Consider the following 19,525-nt stretch of genomic DNA (forward strand, 5'->3'; position numbering starts at 1 on the left):
AAAAAATAGTCTGTGTTGTATTAAAAACATATTTTCAACTGCGTCATTAAATTATTAATTTTGTATTTCCTGCAGCCTCACAATATATTCTGCCTACTTTCTTGAAAATCGTTCATTATTAATGTAGTCTTCGTATTTTACATTTCAGATCACTGTTTTCCCATTCTCAATTCCTCAATTGTGTGTGTCTTCTACCTGCGCAGCGGTCGTCTTATAATGTTGGTTGTGTGGCATCTTAACACGCCCAGTAGCATGAGATAGGCCTATATGACATGGTCTTCCTTTGATTGATTTCGCGAGGGCTGGATTAGGGAGAGTTTCTTGTTTTATTTTCCGTTATTTGTAGTTAGAGCTGCCATAAAGATACTTCGCCTTAGTGTAATTGAAGTGAGAATTTTATGTGGAAGGAAACAAAGCAAAAACTTGGCACACTTTCTTCTTTCAGTATCTTAATTGTATAGCCCGACATATAAGCATCTTGGTGATATTAATTAATTTAGAAATCTTCTCACCATTCGTGAGCTGCCACAAGGGACAAAGAGTACTTAATCATATAAATGTTTACAAGTTCATTAAACCATTAATTTTGTTTTGACAATGAAACTCCTACAAGTACACAGCTGCAAATACATTTTGAGATTAGTGTAAATATATCTAGTTTTAGAGAGGTAAGTGTTACAAAAAAGTAAAGAATGCTAATGAACTTAGTTTCATTTCGAATATAGGTGATGCTTCAGGGGAGCAATTGATCCTTTCAATGCAGCTAAGGTTACAATCGGAATCATATATGTAGGTATTCCAAGCCTCTTAAACACATCTTTCATGAAGAGTCTAGCGGTACCTCTTGCTCCAACCAGAAGTCCGATTACTTCAAGCTCTTTTAGCTGGTGCTTTTGGAGGTAATAGGGAATGGCACGATTGTAGATATTCTTTGTTTCCTTATCCACTTCTGCTGGCTGTTCCTCATTCGTTTCGAAACGCACAGTGGGATCAATTATGAATCTAGATCTTGTACATTCCTTGAAAGCTATTATATCTATGTGCCGTTTACTGCCAGTGACGTAGACACCATGTACTTCTTCAAAGAAGTTGTAATCGGCATCTTTAAGGGCAGTGTTTGTTGCATTGCATACTACGGGAGAATTAAATGAATTATAAATCACGGAGTTTGAGTTAGAAATTATTCTCAGTTATTATTTCCAACCCCCCTTCGTCAAAACTTACGTCTTATATGTTCTCTTTTATATTTTGACAATGCGGTATGCAACAATACACCATCTACAAATAAGTTTAATTTTTCATTTTATTCCTAACAGATTTATAAAAGGAAACGGCCATTTGAAAAGCAGAATATACGAACTCAGCAGCAAAAATTGTAACAAAAAGTATATTGGACAACCAAAAAGAAATTCCAATACCAGATACAAAGAAAAAATAGCAGATTTTCGAAACAACCATAGTAAATCTAAATTTAAATCCCACTTAATAGAAACCGGACATAAACTAACTAATATCAACAGTGCACTACAAATTCTAAAAATGATTAATAACAATAAAATAATCAATAAAGCTGAGGAATATTACATTGCCAAATATCATAAGGAAAATGTACAATTATTTAATGAACAGATTTAAAGCCGGCACAATTCTCTTCATCGATTAACCATAAACATAACTTAGCGAATAATTCCATCGGTCAAGTGTCCAGTTCAGTCCATAATCTACCTCAATGTAAAGCTCGACCGCACTATAGGCCGTCCGATGTTAAGAAAATGCCACAGAGCTTATGGACTGTTACCAATACATGGTTTCAACTCCCCCCCGTTGTGGGACGTAATTTCTTTCCCTTGATTTGTTTCAATTATATTTCGTTCAGTTCTTGCAGAACCTATAATGATTCGTTTATATAGTAATAGAAAGAAAGAATACACTGTTGTTTGTTTTTTAGTCAACTGTCCGAAGACAGGTTTGAACCTCATAAGTAACACAAATAAGGCATCAATCATGAGGCAACTAGGCCAGGAGATAATGTGGAAGGGTCGCCAGTTTCTTTCCTCCTCCATTGCATTCATCGCCGACTAGCTATATATTACACTAGTCAGACTTCAGATGCATACAAACAATAATTGTTCTTCCTCTGACACATACGTCAAATGAGATGTACTGCTTGATAACAGATGTACATATCAGCTAGACCCTCAATCAGAGGCAAAAAAACATTATGTCCTTTAAATTTATAGTTTTATACAGTTAAATGATAATACAGCGAACGAATCCTCGTGGCCAGTGCAGTGATACAAAGAGACTTGCAACATTCTCGCTGATCATCATCTGGCTCTCTGAGATTTTTTATATGAACAGTGCTTTAATCATCATCATTACTGTACAGTTTAAATTATAAGTGCTTAGTTTCCTGTCTTTGTCTGTTAAACTAATTTTAGAACAATGGCTGAGGTTGCGAAGAGAAAAAGTGGAGAAGTTCTTAGGAGAAAGAAGCGACAAATTGTGTTGCGTGTTTTTAATTACATGAAAACAAATACATCCCGAACAAATTGTAAACGAAACTGCTTCAGCAACTGGTGTTTCAAGAAATTCTGTTTTCAGGAAGCAGAACAAGGATTACTGTTGACATCGATCAAGAATCGGAAAAAGAGGAAGGTGTTAGTAAATAGTATGAAAGTGAAATACGGTTTTGTTACGAGTGGGATACGGCGTAAAGTGTATGAATTCTTCTTCAGAAATAAACCGCCAAAGTTGAATGCAGTTTTGGCTGCTATAGAAAATTTTGAAGACCTCGCTCTCTGTAACAATTATATTAGCACTAGTTTATCACATTTAAAGATTCTTCACCTAAATATTCGTAGTATAAATAAAAATTATGATGAATTTTGTGTATTACTAGAAAATTTTACTTTCTTTTTCGATATAATAGTTCTTACTGAAGCCTGGATCGATCATGATAACGGTTTTGACTTACTTGGCTATAATAAATACGTTAAAATAAATAAATATAATAAATGTGATGGAATAGTGGTATATTTTAAAGATTATATTACCGTATGCTTAAAGATATAGAATTTAATCACTGTAACTCTATTCATTTTGACTTTTCTATAGGCGATATTCCATTTTCTCTAACAGCAATTTACAGATCTCCAAATAACTGCAAAATTGATTTCCTGGATAGCTTTGAACAATCTTTGTATGAACTAAAAGACGTTAAAAATCATGTCATTTTAGGTGACATTAATATTCAAATTTTAGAAAACAATTTAGATAACTCTGGCAACAGATATTTGAATATTATGCATGAATATGGTTTTCTGAAATACTTAAATGCCCCTACTCGATATAATGCATGCCTTGATCATATATTCTTCAAAACATCTATTAACTTAGATTTCAAATCTGGAGTATATAATAGTGCAATTACAGACCATTATATAGTATTTGGACTAGTCACTATCACTACTAAAAATATTATTAAGGATCCCATCATAAATTCACATAATAATTGCAAGCAACATATTAATTACAAAGACTTAGTCGCAAATATTAGCTCAGAGACCTGGGAAACGGTTTTTGATTGCCAAAACGCTGAAATTAGTTTTCAAAATTTTTACAAAATACTCCGCGATCTAATAACTAAATATACCTTTCATACTTGTAATAATGTACCCAGTAAATATATAAAAATAAAACCCTGGATCACTTCGGGTATTGTTAAATCAATACGCACAAGAGACAGACTAGCCAAAAAAGTAAAACGTGAACCTTTGAATGAAGATTTATCAAAAAAATATAAAAGGTACAGAAATATCTTAACTTGCGTTATAAGAAATATGAAAGTTAGTTACTACTCAGAGAAATTTATCAACAATAGGAATGATCCCAAAAGATTTTGGCAGACTATTAACGAAGCTGCAGTATTATGGAAATAGTAAATAAATATGGCTCAATTATTAAGAATCATTATGATATTGCAAACGAACTTAATGCTCATTTTACAAACGTAGAACACAATATAGCATCAAAAATAAACAAAAACACAAGACGCTCTTCTTCCTTTTCTTATCCATCATCATCATCATCATCATCATCATCATCATCATCATCATCATCATCATCATCATCAGCATCATCATCATCATCACCATCATCAATGTTCATGTTTCCCGTAAGTGATAAAGAAATTATAACTATTGCTAAAACTTTAAAAAATAATGTAGCTCCGGGTGTTGATGGTATCACTACTAGAACACTCAAAATGATTATTGAACCCATATCGAAACCACTAACCCATGTCTTTAATTTGTGTTTATCACAAGGTGTATTTCCAACTGATCTTAAATGTGCTGTAGTAATACCCATATACAAATCTGGTGACAGAAACAATCTCAGTAACTACAGACCCATCTCACTCTTACCAAGTCTCTCTAAACTATTAGAAAAATGTATTAAAAGCAGGCTAATTAATTTCTTAGAAAAAAACAGTCTATTAAGTCAAAAGCAGTTTGGCTTCCGTACTAACATGAGCACGGACGACGCTATTATGAACGTAACATGAAGGATTATCAAAGAATTAGACTCGGGTAAAAAATGTGTGGGAGTTTTCCTAGATATTCAAAAAGCCTTTGATACTGTAGACCATAATATACTCACTTCTAAACTTCATGCCTACGGTATTAAAGGAATCGCTTTAAATTTATTTAAGTCATACTTAAGCAACAGATCCCAATTAACGAAATTTAACGACCAACACAGTGAAATTCGTAATATAAATATAGGTGTGCCGCAAGGTACAGTTTTAGCCCAACTACTATTTTTAATATACATCAATGACTTGCTAAATATTGATATAGGAAACACATCTGGAGATATATTTGCATATGCCGATGATACAGCCGTAATTTTTAGTGGATCGAATTGGAATGATGCCTACCTAAATGCTAATAGAGGTATAAATATAATTAAGAAATGGTTAGATGAAAATTTGCTCTCATTGAACATTTCAAAAACAACTGCAGTTCCTTTTACAATAACGGCTTCTAGTCTGAGAAAAATCAAACTCGATAAGGATACAAATTTAATAATACACAATTGCAGTAACATAAACTTAATTGATTGTAATTGCTCTTCCTTGACAGAATCCACGCAAGTAAAATACTTAGGTGTTGTCATTGATCAACATTTAAGATGGAATAAACATGTAACATATTTATGTAATAGGTTACGGAAAACAATTCACAACTTTGTAACCCTTCGTGAATATATGCCTATCTATGTTCTCCGTGTAGTTTATCTAGCCTTGTTTCAATCAGTCATCCAATACGGAATAATAGGATGGAGTGGAATGACAAAGACTATCTTAACTCTACTAATATTACTACAAAAACGTATCATCAAAATTTGTCTGCATAAACCACTTGATTATCCGACACAATTTATTTATTCTGAATTCCAAGTACTAAAAATTGAGCAAATATATAAACATACATTACTAACTTATTTTCACAAAAATCGAATGAATTTTATAACTGAAAAACATATACATAACACCAGAAGAAATGTCCCAACTCTTTTGGCAGAATCTAAATGCCACACTACAGCTGGATTAAGACACAGTAGGAATTATGGACCAAGACTATACAATTCAGTATTGAAAAATAATCCAGACATAAGCAATTTACACATTCTTAAGTTTAAATATAAAGTGAAAATGTTTGTATGATATTTGAAAAATTTTATTATAATTTTTTAAGTGTTACTAGCATTATATGGTACTAATTTTTATTGTATTTATCTGATGCATGTACCCTATAAGATAAAACATTGTAATAAATATAAATAGATCATTTTCTTAATTAATAACAGTGTATATATCCAATAAATGATTTCTTAGCATCGCCACAGATACACTTGATTGTACTTGTCACTATATCTTGTCACTAGAAAGTTATTGAAATTTATATTTTCCCCGCCATTCATACAATAATTTGATATGATACCTCTTGCACAAAAGGAGAGATCTATAACTGAAACTCGATTAATATATTTCATTATTATTTGTATTTATCCTGGTAATAATGAACAGTTTGACTCGTAGACATTTTGTTTTTTCAGCATTAACTTCTCATGATTTTACGAGAAGATTAGAAGAGAACGGCAGTTACGTAGACTTTCAGCTCCCCACTACTACCATTAATGCACAACACAATGTCAATACGGCGGTTGCTGTCGTCTGCGATCCAACGAACTTTTCTGTTGATTTTCGAGTTTGGCATTTTTTTCCGGTTATTATATGCTTATTTAAGTTATGTTAACTCTTTCTAGTGGTTTTATATTTTACTTTATCCGCCTTAGTATTTATTTTATTATTGTAAATATTTTTGTTTCATCACTATTATTATTATTATTATTATTATTATTATTATTATTATTATTATTATTATTGTTACTATTATTTATATCATCAGCATTATTATTTGAACCCTGTAAAATTTATGTAGACTACTGGACTGTACCCGAGCACGAGCATATGCTCATTTCGAGTATCTGTTCATATGTATTCAATACAAATGTAAATTGCAAATAAATTTGAAAATTTGAAAATTTTGAAATTTGAAATTTGAAATTGGAATGGTGACACTGAGTTCCCAAACTTCAGGCTAGACCGACCTTCCATTTGCTGTTAAAGGAACTGGACTTCGTTTACGAGCGGAGAGGTAACAAGGCAATGCTTATTGAAAGGGATGGCATTTTGTCGTGACGTCACAAGTACCCGAGACAAATAAAAGTGTATAGGACTGAAGGCCGAAATATTCTCTACGCAAGAAGAAATTTGGGTGAATACTGGAACAACGGTAGAACGGGAGTGGGCAGACAGAACAATTTCAAAGAATACAAGAGTGGCTTAATTCGCACATATTGAAGAAGGATCTGATGGGCATAATAAACAGTGAGAAATGGAAATACGATATGTATAGAATCGATGAACTTGAAAAGGAAAACGGACACACAGTGCTTAGGTTACTGCTTATCATTGTTAGTTAACCCCTATAGAATGTGCTTGGTCTCAAGTGAAACACCTTGTTCTTGTGAATAACGCGCATTTCAAAACAAAAGAAATGGAAAAGTTCATTGAAGATGGTTTTTGCGACGGTAACTGTGAATAATTGGTTGAACTATGTGGAACATGTAAAATATATGGAGGAAGAGTTGTGGAAAGCAGACGAGATCCAGGACGACATCGAACCAATGATCATCCAACTTGGCGAAAGTTCGTCAGACCGATCCTCAAGCAGAGGCGGAGAAGTGGATATGGATGGTATAGAACCATTATCTTAAGGTAATACTTCATTTAATTAATAAAGAGCAACAAAAAAGTCAAATACCACTTTGCTGTATTCTGAATAGTTCTACAGAAAACGTGGACATTAAAAGGCCTAAATTATGCATCCGCACAACGTTGTAATTAGCAGGGACTGTTCAGTAGGTTGTTGCGTTGCTCTGAACAACTACTTCACCTGACTTGTTTTGAATAGGGGAGTGGGAAGTGATTGTCTTGTACATTGTTTTTAAAACCTAAAGAAAAATTTCAGATGTGTTAGAGAAAGGGGACTGGAGAACGTTCATTTTACATTAAAGAAAAGAACTTGGAAAATTTAGAAGAAAGTCCACAACTTAAGAAATATTTTCACTTACACTTCAAATGAATGTTATAGATAACATGATCAAATAATGATCCTTATTTTGTATTATATAGATAAATATTTAAGCATTTAATGTCTTCTTCTTCTTCTCTTCATGGAGTAGGAGAGTCTCCTGTTCCGTCCTCAACTTTCCACCTTGTTCTTGGCCGACCAATATCTCTTCTCCCTTGTGGTTTATAATCCAACACCTGTTTCGGTATTCGTTCCTTATCCATTCTTCTCAAATGATTCGACCAACGAATTCTATATTCCTTTATTTTATCTATAATTGGGAGCAGGTTTAGTTCATTCCTTATGTCATCATTTCTATATCTATCCAATCTTGTACATCCTTTTACTCCTCTGAGAAATTTCATTTCCGCTGACTGGATTCTATTAATATCATTTTTCTTCAAGGTCCATGCTTCACATCCACATAAGAGAGTTGGTATAGCCATTGTCTTATAAAATTTTATTTGCGTTTCTTTCCTTGTTTTCTTCTTTAAATTCTTGGCAATTGTGCCACATATAGCCTGGAAGCGTTGTGTTTTAATATTCACATCCTTATCATAATCATAAGTAATATCGCAACCTAGGTATTTAAAATGGCTCACCTGTTCTATAACAGTATTATTTATTATTATTTTACTTCTAACTGGATGTTTTCCTCTGAAAGCCATTACTTTTGTCTTTTGTATTGATATTTTTAGATGATATTCTCCACATATTGTATTTAATTTGTGTATGGCCTTTTGCAAGTTATCTTCACTATCCTGAATAATTATCTGGTCGTCTGCAAATAAAAGGGTATTTAAAATGTTTTGTCGATTTAACGAAATCCCGTCATTAGTACATTTCTTCCATTCTCTAAGAATGTCGTCTATGTATATATTAAAAAGATTTGGTGATAGACTACATCCTTGTCTGACACCTTTATTAATCATAAATACTTCCGATAATTTTCCTTTTATTGATATTCTGTTCATTGTTTTGGCGTAAATCGATTTTATAACTTGTATTAAGTGCAGTGGAATGCCTCTTCTTTCCATGATTTTCCATAATGTCTTGCGATGTAGTGTATCAAAGGCTTTTTCATAATCGATAAAGCCAATATGTGTCTCTAAATTATGCTCTCTTCGCTTTTGTATAACCATGTTAATTGTAAATATGTCATCCATGCAAGATCTTCCATGTCTAAACCCATTTTGTTCTTCTAGCAGTATTTTATCAGATATAGTTGTAAATATTTTATTTATAATTTTCGTATATATCTTATATGCAACATTTAATAACGTAATTCCTCTATAATTTTCTGGTGAGCTTCTGTTTCCCTTTTTAAAAAGAGATATTACTTTCGCTTTTGTCCATTCATCTGGTATTTTGCAATTCTTCCAGCATAAATTCAGAAGATGTAATAATCTTTGTTTTAATGTTGTTCCTGAGTATTTGATCAACTCTAAATTAATTCCATCAAGTCCCGGAGCCTTCCTATTTTTTGATTTTTGTAATGCCTCTTCAAATTCATCCGTAGTGAGTGGATCGATGTTATATACTTCATATGAGGTTGAATCCTCCTCTTCAATTTCTGGATCATACCATAATTTTCTGTAATGCTCCAACCATCCCTTCTCTTTAATGATATTTAATTCTGCATTATCTTTTTCTTCTGTGTTTAAATGTCTCATGATTTTATAAGCTATTTCTTGTCTTCCATGAATATCATTTTCAATATTACTTACAAACCGGTCCCAGGATTCTTGATGTGCTTTTGTTACTAATATCTTTGAATAGTTTCGTTTTTGTTTATATATCTCTTTCGTCTCTTCTGTATTTAGTTGTAGCATCTTTTTGTACGCTTCTTTCTTTTCTTCTATGGCTGCAGCTATCTCGGGTGTCCAAATTCTTAAACCCTTCCTTCTTCTATTTTTGGTTTTTGATCCTAAAGCTTCATTTGCTGCTATTTTTATGATTCCTTGTATATTGTTCCATTCTTTATTTATATCCAAATCTATTGGGGTATTAGCTGTGATCGAATTTATTCGTGTCTGATATAGATTCCTGATACTTTCTTGATTCAGAAGGTAGATCTTGTACATCTGTGTCTCTGTTGGTGGAACATTTTTTATTTTATTTCTTCTCCATCTAGCCATTATTTGGATTTTTGACATTACTAGGAAATGATCTGAGTTCACATCATTTCCTCTATAAACCGTTGTATCAATTATTTGTGATGCTATCTTTCTATTGGCAATTACATTATCTATAATTGATCTACTTCCTCTAGCGCTCCAGGTATATTTGTGAAAATCTTTCTTCCTGAAAAATGTGTTTGTTATTTTAAGATCATTATATGTTACAAACTCTTTTAGTTCTTCTCCATTTTTGTTTATAGTCTCTTCTCCAAATTTTCCGATTACATTAGGGATATTTATATTCCCAACCCTAGCATTTAAATCCCCTGCAATAATAAGATAGTCTTTCTTATTCCATTTATGTAGTTGTTTTTGAAGATTTTCGTAAAATTCTTCTGTGTCTTCTTTTTTGACTTCTTCCGGAGCATATACTCCAATTATCGTTAGATGTCCTCTTTCTATATTAAACCTCGTCATTAAGATTCTATCGTTTATGAAAGTATAGCTATGTAGCTTATTTTTCCATTTCTTATCTATTAATATTGCGACACCACTGCTAGCTCTTTCATTTTGAGGTTTTCCATTATAAATCATTACATAATTATCTAGGTCTTTCGTTCCTTTACATTTTAATTTTGTCTCTGATATTACTGCTATGTTTATTCTCTTAGACATGAGTTCATTTTCCAATTCTTTTTCTTTATTTCGTAGTCCTCTTACATTCCATACTCCCAAGTTCATTATATCTTTAATACCTACTCGTTTTCCTTTGTCCTTGCTGTGGTCGTCACCATTGTTTCCGTCCGGCTTCATTTGTTGAGGATTGTCAGTATAAAAATGTCCCCATAACAGGTTACGAGCCTGTTGATGGGTTAGTCCAGTGATGGGGCTGCCATCTTAATGCCTCTGGACTGGCATCCTTGTTTAATTCCCCAAACAGGAGGGGTGCCTTCTCCGCCGACTGAGCCGTGTTGAAAGAGTCTTTCTTCGCCTGAGTCGCCGTTAAGGTCTTCTTCACCATAACCCTGGCAGGACTCTCCATATTTATGTCCCCTGGAGAGAGGGTGTCCCAGTATTTTAAAGCCCCCAGGAATTGGGCTCCTTGTTGGTCCACGGGTCTTTATTGTTAATTATTCGGACCACCCCACCATATCTGGTGGGATCCCTCATCCGCCACCTGAGGGACGCGCCCGATAGGGGTTACAAGGTCCCCCACGGGAGCATGTAATGTTCACACGATAAATTAAAAAATATGATATTATTTACATTAAACGAACAAAAATGAAAAAAATATATATTATTTTTTTCGAGACTTCAGTTTCATTTTATTAATTTATTCAGTGAACACATACGATAAGAATTTTTTTTATACAAATTGAGTTTGCCATTCTGCAAGCACTTTCTTCAGCAAGTTAGAAATAGTTCCGTCACATTGTAATTTTTTAAATAGAAATATTCGGTTGAGAAGCTTTTGTCATTCAGTGTGCTCTCAAAAAAAAAAAAGCTGAAAGTTAGGATTTATAAAACAGTTACATTACTGGTTGTTCTGTATGGTTGTGAAACTTGCACTCTCACTTTGAGAGAGGAACAGAGGTTAAGGGTGTTTGAGAATAAGGTGCTTAGGAAAGTATTTGGGGCTAAGAGGGATGAAATTACAGGAGAATGGAGAAAGTTACACAGCACAGAACTGCTCGAATTTCATTTTTCACTTGACATAATTAGGAACATTAAACCCAGACGTTTGAGATAGGCAGAGCATGTAGCACGTATGGGTGAATGGAGAAATGCGTATAGAGTGTTAGTTGGAAGGCCGGAGGGAAAAGACCTTTGGGTAGGCCGAGACGTAGATGGGAGGATAATATAATTGGACTTGAGGGAGGTGGGATTGGATTAATCTTGCTCAGGATAGAGACCGATGATGGGCTTATGTGAGGGTGGTGATGGACCTCCTCATTCCTTAAAAGCCACAAGTAAGTAAGTAATCTGTAATCTTACATACTCGTACAAGAGATCAAATTTCTTTTAACGCAATTTTTTGTGTTATGTCTACATCTACCGTTACATTTTTTCGTTATCTCCTTCATTCCTCTCACAAACGCGAGCTTTAGGCTACGTAGGCTACGTATCTGCCTCACTCTAGGCAATGATCTTTACAGCGTTGTCAGAGTGCATTATATTTTAAAATTCCTTTTCAGAATGAAAAGTTAAATAAATTCGGATCAGATTTCTGCAAATTTAAATTACAAAACTAAAATTATTTTAATAATTTGTTATAATAATACATTGTTCTCTTAAATTGACTGAGTCCTTTTTCAAAACATGCCATGAAATGTTTACTATACTCTCAGAGCAAGAAAATCACAAGCAATCCTAGTGGGACATCAACGTCTATTATGCAACATTACTCCTGCTCTTCCAGTCAAGTTAAACGACATAATAATTCCTTTTGCTTCCTGTGTTAAAAACCATGGAATTTACTTTGATACGCATTTCAACTGGAATAACCAAGTAACTCGTATTACCAAAAAAGTGCTTTCCATACTACATTCCTTAAACAGCTTTCGAAAATTCCTTCCGCTATCACTCAAGAAAATACTAGTGGAAATACTAGTAATGTCCCACTTCGATTATTGTGATTTTCTACTGACTGACCTCAATGTCAACCAGTCGCAAAAATTACAACGTGTTCATAATTCTAGTGTTCGCTTCGTCTGCGATGTCCGTCGCGCTGACCACATTACCCCATCCTTTCAAACTCTAAACTGGCTACGGCTTAACGAAAGTAGAAATTTTCATTCTCTTGTTCTCCTTTTCCAAGTCCTTCACACGTCTGTACCTACTTACCTTGCCTCCCGTTTCAATTACCTGTCATCATATCATAATCTCTTCACACATTCTTTCCCTAATGATGCTGTATATTAAGAACCAAGATAAATTCAGTACTAATCAAGACATTCATCATTTTAATACAAGACATAAATCAGATCTTCATCTACCCTCTGTTAGTCTAAGCTGTTTTAAAAAAGGAGTTCGCTATTCATGTATAACAGTCTTCAATGCACTGGCTAATTATCTTAAAGATTTGAAGAACAACGAGAAAAGGTTCAGAAAAGAATTAACCAAATTTCTACATACTCATACCTTCTACACAATTGATGAATTGTTTATGCTTGTGAATTGAATTATTCTACTTAAATGACATGTACAATTTTATATAGCTCAACTAAAATATGTTTTTATATTGACTTAATCTGTTTACTATGTATTGTATTTTTTGTTTAGCATAACTGATGAATTGTATGTACTGTAAATTGAATAGTATACTGTATAGGTAAACTGATGAATTGTTTAAGCTTATAAATTGAATTAATCTACTTCATATGAATTGTATAGCTTAACGAAAATAAGTTTGTAAATTGAACTAATTTGATTGTATATGTTTGTATAGTTTGGCTGATGAATTGTATATGTTCTTAAAATGATTACTAGTCTGTGTAGCTCTACTGATGAATTGTATATAGACCTACTGTAAATTGAATGGTAATATGTATAGCTCAACTGATGAATTGTTTATGATTATAATTTGAATTAATCTACTTGATATTAATTGCACAAATTTGTATAGCTTAATGAAAGTATGCTACTTTGTATTGTATATATTTGTATAGTTTTGGCCGATGAATTGTATATGCTTTAAATTGAATAGTAATCTATATAGCTCTACTGATAAATTGTTTGTGTTTGTAATTTGAAGTAGTTTGCATATGTATTATCAATTTCTGTATATCACAACTAGTTGAATTGTTTATGCCTTAAATTTAATTAAATCGTTTTGTATTATAATATAGCTCAACTTATGAATGATCGTTTGCGTTTGTAAATTTAATAATCTGATTGGCTATGTATTGTATACTTTTAGTAGAGCCATCGATGTAGCTCAGTCGGCAGACTCGCTGGGCTGCTGATCCGGAGCTGCGTTCGGGCTTGGGTTGGATCCCCCTTTGGACTTTGGTTTCTTCCGAGGTTTTCCCCAGCCGTGGGACTGAAGCCGGATGGTCTATGGCGAGTCCTTGGCATTAACCCCTTTGATTTGATTACCTGGTTGGGTTTTTCCGAGGTTTCCCCCACCGAAAAGGCAAATGCCGGGTAATATTTTGGCGAATCCTCGGTGGAAGAGTTTATTATAATACATGGTGGTAGTTGCAATGAGTTTAATAACATAATGTTATTCAATGTTGTGCTTTGACATGGAAGCGAAACAAACGCGTGCACAATACCTACGTGACTATAGTTAGTTATTAAAATTTTGACATTATCGCAGACAGATAAATAAATAGCAATAACAATACTCATGGGGTATTCTCATCTGCTTATATATAGTAAACCAGTTGTGTTTTGCTCAAAAACATTTATTACTTAATAATACTCTTTATATTAGCATACATTCTGGTTCAATGCATTATTATTATTATTATTATTATTATTATTATTATTATTATTATTATTAATAGAGGACTGACAGTTGTTAATAACCAGGCAGAACATTTCCGTTCCCAAACTTACAGCGGATCGAGCAGTTTCTTCTAGTACATCTATTACGTCACGTGGATACACAAGCAGGGTAGAATTGCAAGCAGGTACGCATGGGATCATTAAATAATAATGATGTAATGTATTATAAATATACCCCTGTAACCTCATATAACGTAGAAAGAACATTCTCTTAGTTTAAACAAATTTTATGTGATGTTCGTAAAAGATTTGTATTTCATAACCTCACAATATTTTCGTTCACTGCAATGGGATAGGTTTTGATAAATGGAATTATTTGTATATGTTGTGTAAAATGTGAATATTGATAATTTGTGTATTGATTTTTTGTTATTATTGTTTTGTCCGTTTACCATCATGTGACGTAGGAAGAACATTTTCTTAGCTTAAACGAGATTTTACTGGAGTCATAGTAAAATATATGAATTTCATAATATCAGAATATATGTTTTTGTTCACCTAACGGAGTTGATTGAGTTTATAGAGTATTTACAGTTAATGTGTACCACGTTTACTATTATGTTGATCAGGGTCATTCACGATGATTTACCGTCCTTTAAGGAGCTTGTTTCCGAAGACATTCTGAGCAAAAAATGTCATATAAACATGGGGTCCTATTCTCAATATTTATAGAGTTACGTTTCGTTATTGGAACGCATTGCTGTGAACGCGTGATCTTGGTCAGCGTGCAGTCAGCAGCCAGCGCGAGCTACGGAAATCGAAGATAGCCGTATGCAGTTACGTAGAGCGACGAGTGCCGTTCACAAGCGTGCGGCCAAGTGTACTGAAGCGGACGGCGACACTTTTTTTAATGTGTAGTAAACTCTCCAAGATTGTAAATTAGGATATAAAATTGAACTGCAAATAATTAAGTCGGTGGAAGTGGTGTGATTTGTAATAATTATTGTGATAAGTGCGTAAGAATAATGTAATTTTCTAGTTAAAAATAGAAAGAGATGTCTGTACGAAGCAACTAAGGAGTTCACAGCACTTTTTTAGCTTAATAATACTTGACAATTAAAGAATTGATATTTCTGAATTGTTCATACTCTATTTGTATTATTCTTTTACCTTCAAACTAAAGAAAAAACGTATTTTATAAACAAATTTAAATTAGTGTAACTCTGAAAATATTGAGAATAGGCACTATGTTTATATGACTCTTTTGTTCAAAATGTCTTCAGAAATAAACTCCGTAAAGGACGGTAAATCCTCATGAATCAGCCTGAAATAACATAATTATATTCTATATACTAGTTCAGTATTATTATCGATCTAGTTATATTTTCTGTCACATGTAGCACTAATATTTTGTACAGAGCTAGTTTCATAGTGTTAGTGCGTTTATATGGTTAAAAAGTAGGTGGACAGACCATTTCAATTTAGTAGTAATCCCACTTCCAGTTGTCGTGCTCCATTATTATTATTATTATTATTATTATTATTATTATTATTATTATTATTATTATGTACAGAACTATGTTATACCTTAAGTATTTAGGGTCAGAGTTCGAACCCTAAAACTCCAGGATGAACTAACCAATAACTTTCCTAACTTGTTTGGGAACGAATATGCGCTGCCTCTTAATAAGCGGGTGGACAGTGTTGGTGGAATGATGGAGGGAAACGGAAGTAGCCCGAGAAAAACTTTGATTTTTGTGCTTAGTCCATTATAAATCCCATTACAGCCTGGAAGGGAACTGAAATTGGCCCACCTGGGTGGGAGACTAACGCGTCAGAATCTGAGACATAGATGACATAGCCCTTGACCAGGTCGCCCTTGAAGAGGAGTGTACTACCACAGTCTAGTATAATGGGTGTTTAAAAAATACGGGGCATAATTAAATTTCAGGTATGTATTTCCCACATGTAGACAATCAAAATAGTTCATTACAACATGTGTCCGGAAATGCTTTATTTCCGAGTTATGGCCTTCACAACATTGAAATTCACCGGAACGTTTTTCTTTCCGCAGGTCGTTGCCGTCAAAGGAGGCATTAAGAGGGCACTCTGACAGTTCATTCCGAGGCGAAGGTTACATTCAGTGTTGTGTAGGCGTTAGACTGTGCGACATGTATTCAAATCAAGAGCTGGCAGAGATACTCTTCATGTACGGTAAGGCGGACGGCAATGCTGCGCTGGTTCGTCGTTTGTACCAGGAGAGGTACCCACAGCGACAATGTCCAGATCGGAAGACATTTGTATGTCTCCATTACCGTCTGTGCGAGTATGGAAAATGTAACTCTCCTGGTTTGAGAAGGGGACGACCAAGATCTACAATTCCAGAAGTACAGGAGGAGATTCTGGAGGCTGTGAACACGACTCCTTCTATCAGCACACGAAGGGTGGCGTTGCAAGTCAATGTGCCTCATACGACTGTCTGGAGACTGTTGAAAGAGTATCAATAATATTGTATCCTTATCATTTGCAACGTGTACAGGCCCTGTCACCAGCAGATTACCCTGCACGAGTTAGGTTCTGTCAGTGGTTCTTGCAGCAGTGTGGTGTAAATCCGAACTTTCCTGCCTTAGTATTATTTACAGATGAAGCACAGTTCACACGAGATGGCATAACAAATTTCCACAATCAGCATGTATGGGCGTATGAAAACCCACGTGCAACTGTTCCATCTCATCACCAGGTGCGGTTCTCCCTCAACATGTGGGGCGGTATCATTGGTGATCGATTAGTTGGACCCCATGTACTTGTAAACAGACTTACGGGGCAGGCATACACAAACTTCCTGGAAAACACCATACCTCATGTTTTAGAAGACACTCCACTGATCAATCGTCAACACATTCACTTCTTGCATGATGGCGCTCCTGCACACTTCAGTCGTACGGCTCGCCGCTACTTGGATCGAAGGTTTCCTGATCGATGGATAGGTAGAGGTGGCCCAATTGCTTGGCCTCCACGCTCACCTGATCTGAACCCTCTCGATTTCTACTTGTGGGGTCATTTAAAATCATTGGTTTATTCGTCTCCGGTGCCTGATTTGGAATCCCTTCGGAATCGAATTGTGGCATGTTCTTAGGACATACGCAATACTCCTGGAGTTTGGGATCGTGTTCGCAGGTCAATGAGACATCGATGTGAGGTCTGTATTCAAGCAGGAGGTGAACATTTTGAACATCTTCTGTAATGACAACGACCTGCGGAAAGAAAAACGTTCCGGTGAATTTCAATGTTATGAAGGCCATAACTCGGAAATGAAACATTTCCGGACACATGTTGTAATGAACTATTTTGATTGTCTACATGTGGGAAATACATACCTGAAATTATGCCCCGTATTTTTGAAGCACTCTGTATACAGTCACGAAGATTGAGTTGTTGAGGTTGCTAGGAACAATAGATTGTGCAGGTACTATTTCGCATTGTCTGTAATGAGGAGATAGTAGCGATCCTAGTGGTTAGCAACTATTTATGGATGCATATTTATTACATATTGTGTTTCGTGATTGTATATGCTAGACTGTGGTACTACACTGTGATTTAGGAATAAATAGAACATATATCTTTCTCGATTGAAAGCTGACGAAGTTGTAATGTGTTAGTAAATTGTATGTACAGATTCACTGAAGCAAAGAGGAGGCAAGAAAATAAATTTCACATTCGTTGTGGAGTTTGGTACTAGTAAGTGATGTGAACAGTAGCTACTACTTTGCGACAGTCTCTTATCCCCAAGAAAGACTTCATATTCAACTTTATAAGAGATCGATTGGACCCCGCAGCCATTCTGAAAGTTACGACTCTATGAAAATATTTGCCTCTACCTGAGATTGAACTCTAACTCTTGAGGTTTCTGGTTTCTTTCTACCGATAGAAGAAAATGAGTTTGAAAAAACTGACAGTGTTATATAAATTTTCAACACTTCTACTAACGCTGCGAATTTCTGCCGTCATTTATATTATACACAGCATCAACAGATTTACTGGAAAAAAATAAAAGAGTTGAATTTCTCAAGGCAATTTAATTAGTAACTCATCTGTTGCAGCTTGATGCCCTGTAACTAAAGAGATGAGACATTCCTTCAGATATGAAAAACTGCTGTTTTTATGAAATACTGTACATTCTCAGGATACTTCAAGAATTGTACCTAGTTTTCCGTTATATTTTAATCGTTTAACATCGCTATAACAATAAAATAGAATATAGAATGAGAAATAATTGTGCACAATTTTCATCTCACCGTCCATTCATGAATACTTCCTTTCTATGTATAGACAGAAAACGTTACACAATAAACTATGCCACATGAATTAAATATGTGATAGGGTGCCAGGCAAGAATCTCAGCTACTGACAGACAATTTAGTACCTTGCACAACCATAACGATAATTAAGATAACGTTATGGGACTTCAATGGCGTATGCTATACTGGAGGCCGAACACTATAGTTATAGCATAATTGATAAGAGATTGCCTGTATGAAGAATGTATTATTAGTGTTGTGAGATTTAATCGATTAATCGATCAATTTCTGTTGTAAGATTAATCGATCAAAAATGTTTAATCGAATAATCGATTCGATTAAAATTAATCGGTTGTAGTTGATATTAATTATTATTTTGTTAATACAGACTCATACTAAAAATTCCGACAATATTCCTCTCTCGGAAATTGCTTACTTAAAACACAATAGTATTGTTATTTTCTAACTGTAAACCAGGTAGCGTAGGAAAAATCTTTGCACAAACACTTCAGAAAGGGATGGAGATATGAGGACAATGACCTAGTCTACCTCTATTGAAAGTTGAAACACAATGCGAAACCCTTATTAAATTTGATGGTTTTCCAAGATACTTCCACCTTGTTGTCAATTCATCTTCCTATCATATGAAATACATACTTTCCTGGGACTCGTCCATCTCATGCCTTATAAAATAGCCATGTCTACACTGTGTGCAAGTGAGAGCGTAACTACCTTCTTCTCTTTCTAAAATATGGTAATTCGATTACAATAGGGGCCAGTCTTCTGTTTCGACCGCTGTAGTTTTGCAGTTGCAGTTTCTGTACTGAGTTTGTAGGCCTATATGAAGGTTGAATGAGTTTCGTTTGATAAAGAAAAAAGATCAGTTTTCTGTGGTTTGTGAAAAGTGTAAACTCCATTATGTCATATGAGAATTTGAGAGGTAAACTCGGTG

Source organism: Periplaneta americana, chromosome 5, assembly GCF_040183065.1.
Source record: "Periplaneta americana isolate PAMFEO1 chromosome 5, P.americana_PAMFEO1_priV1, whole genome shotgun sequence".
Taxonomy (NCBI): Eukaryota; Metazoa; Arthropoda; class Insecta; order Blattodea; family Blattidae; genus Periplaneta; species Periplaneta americana.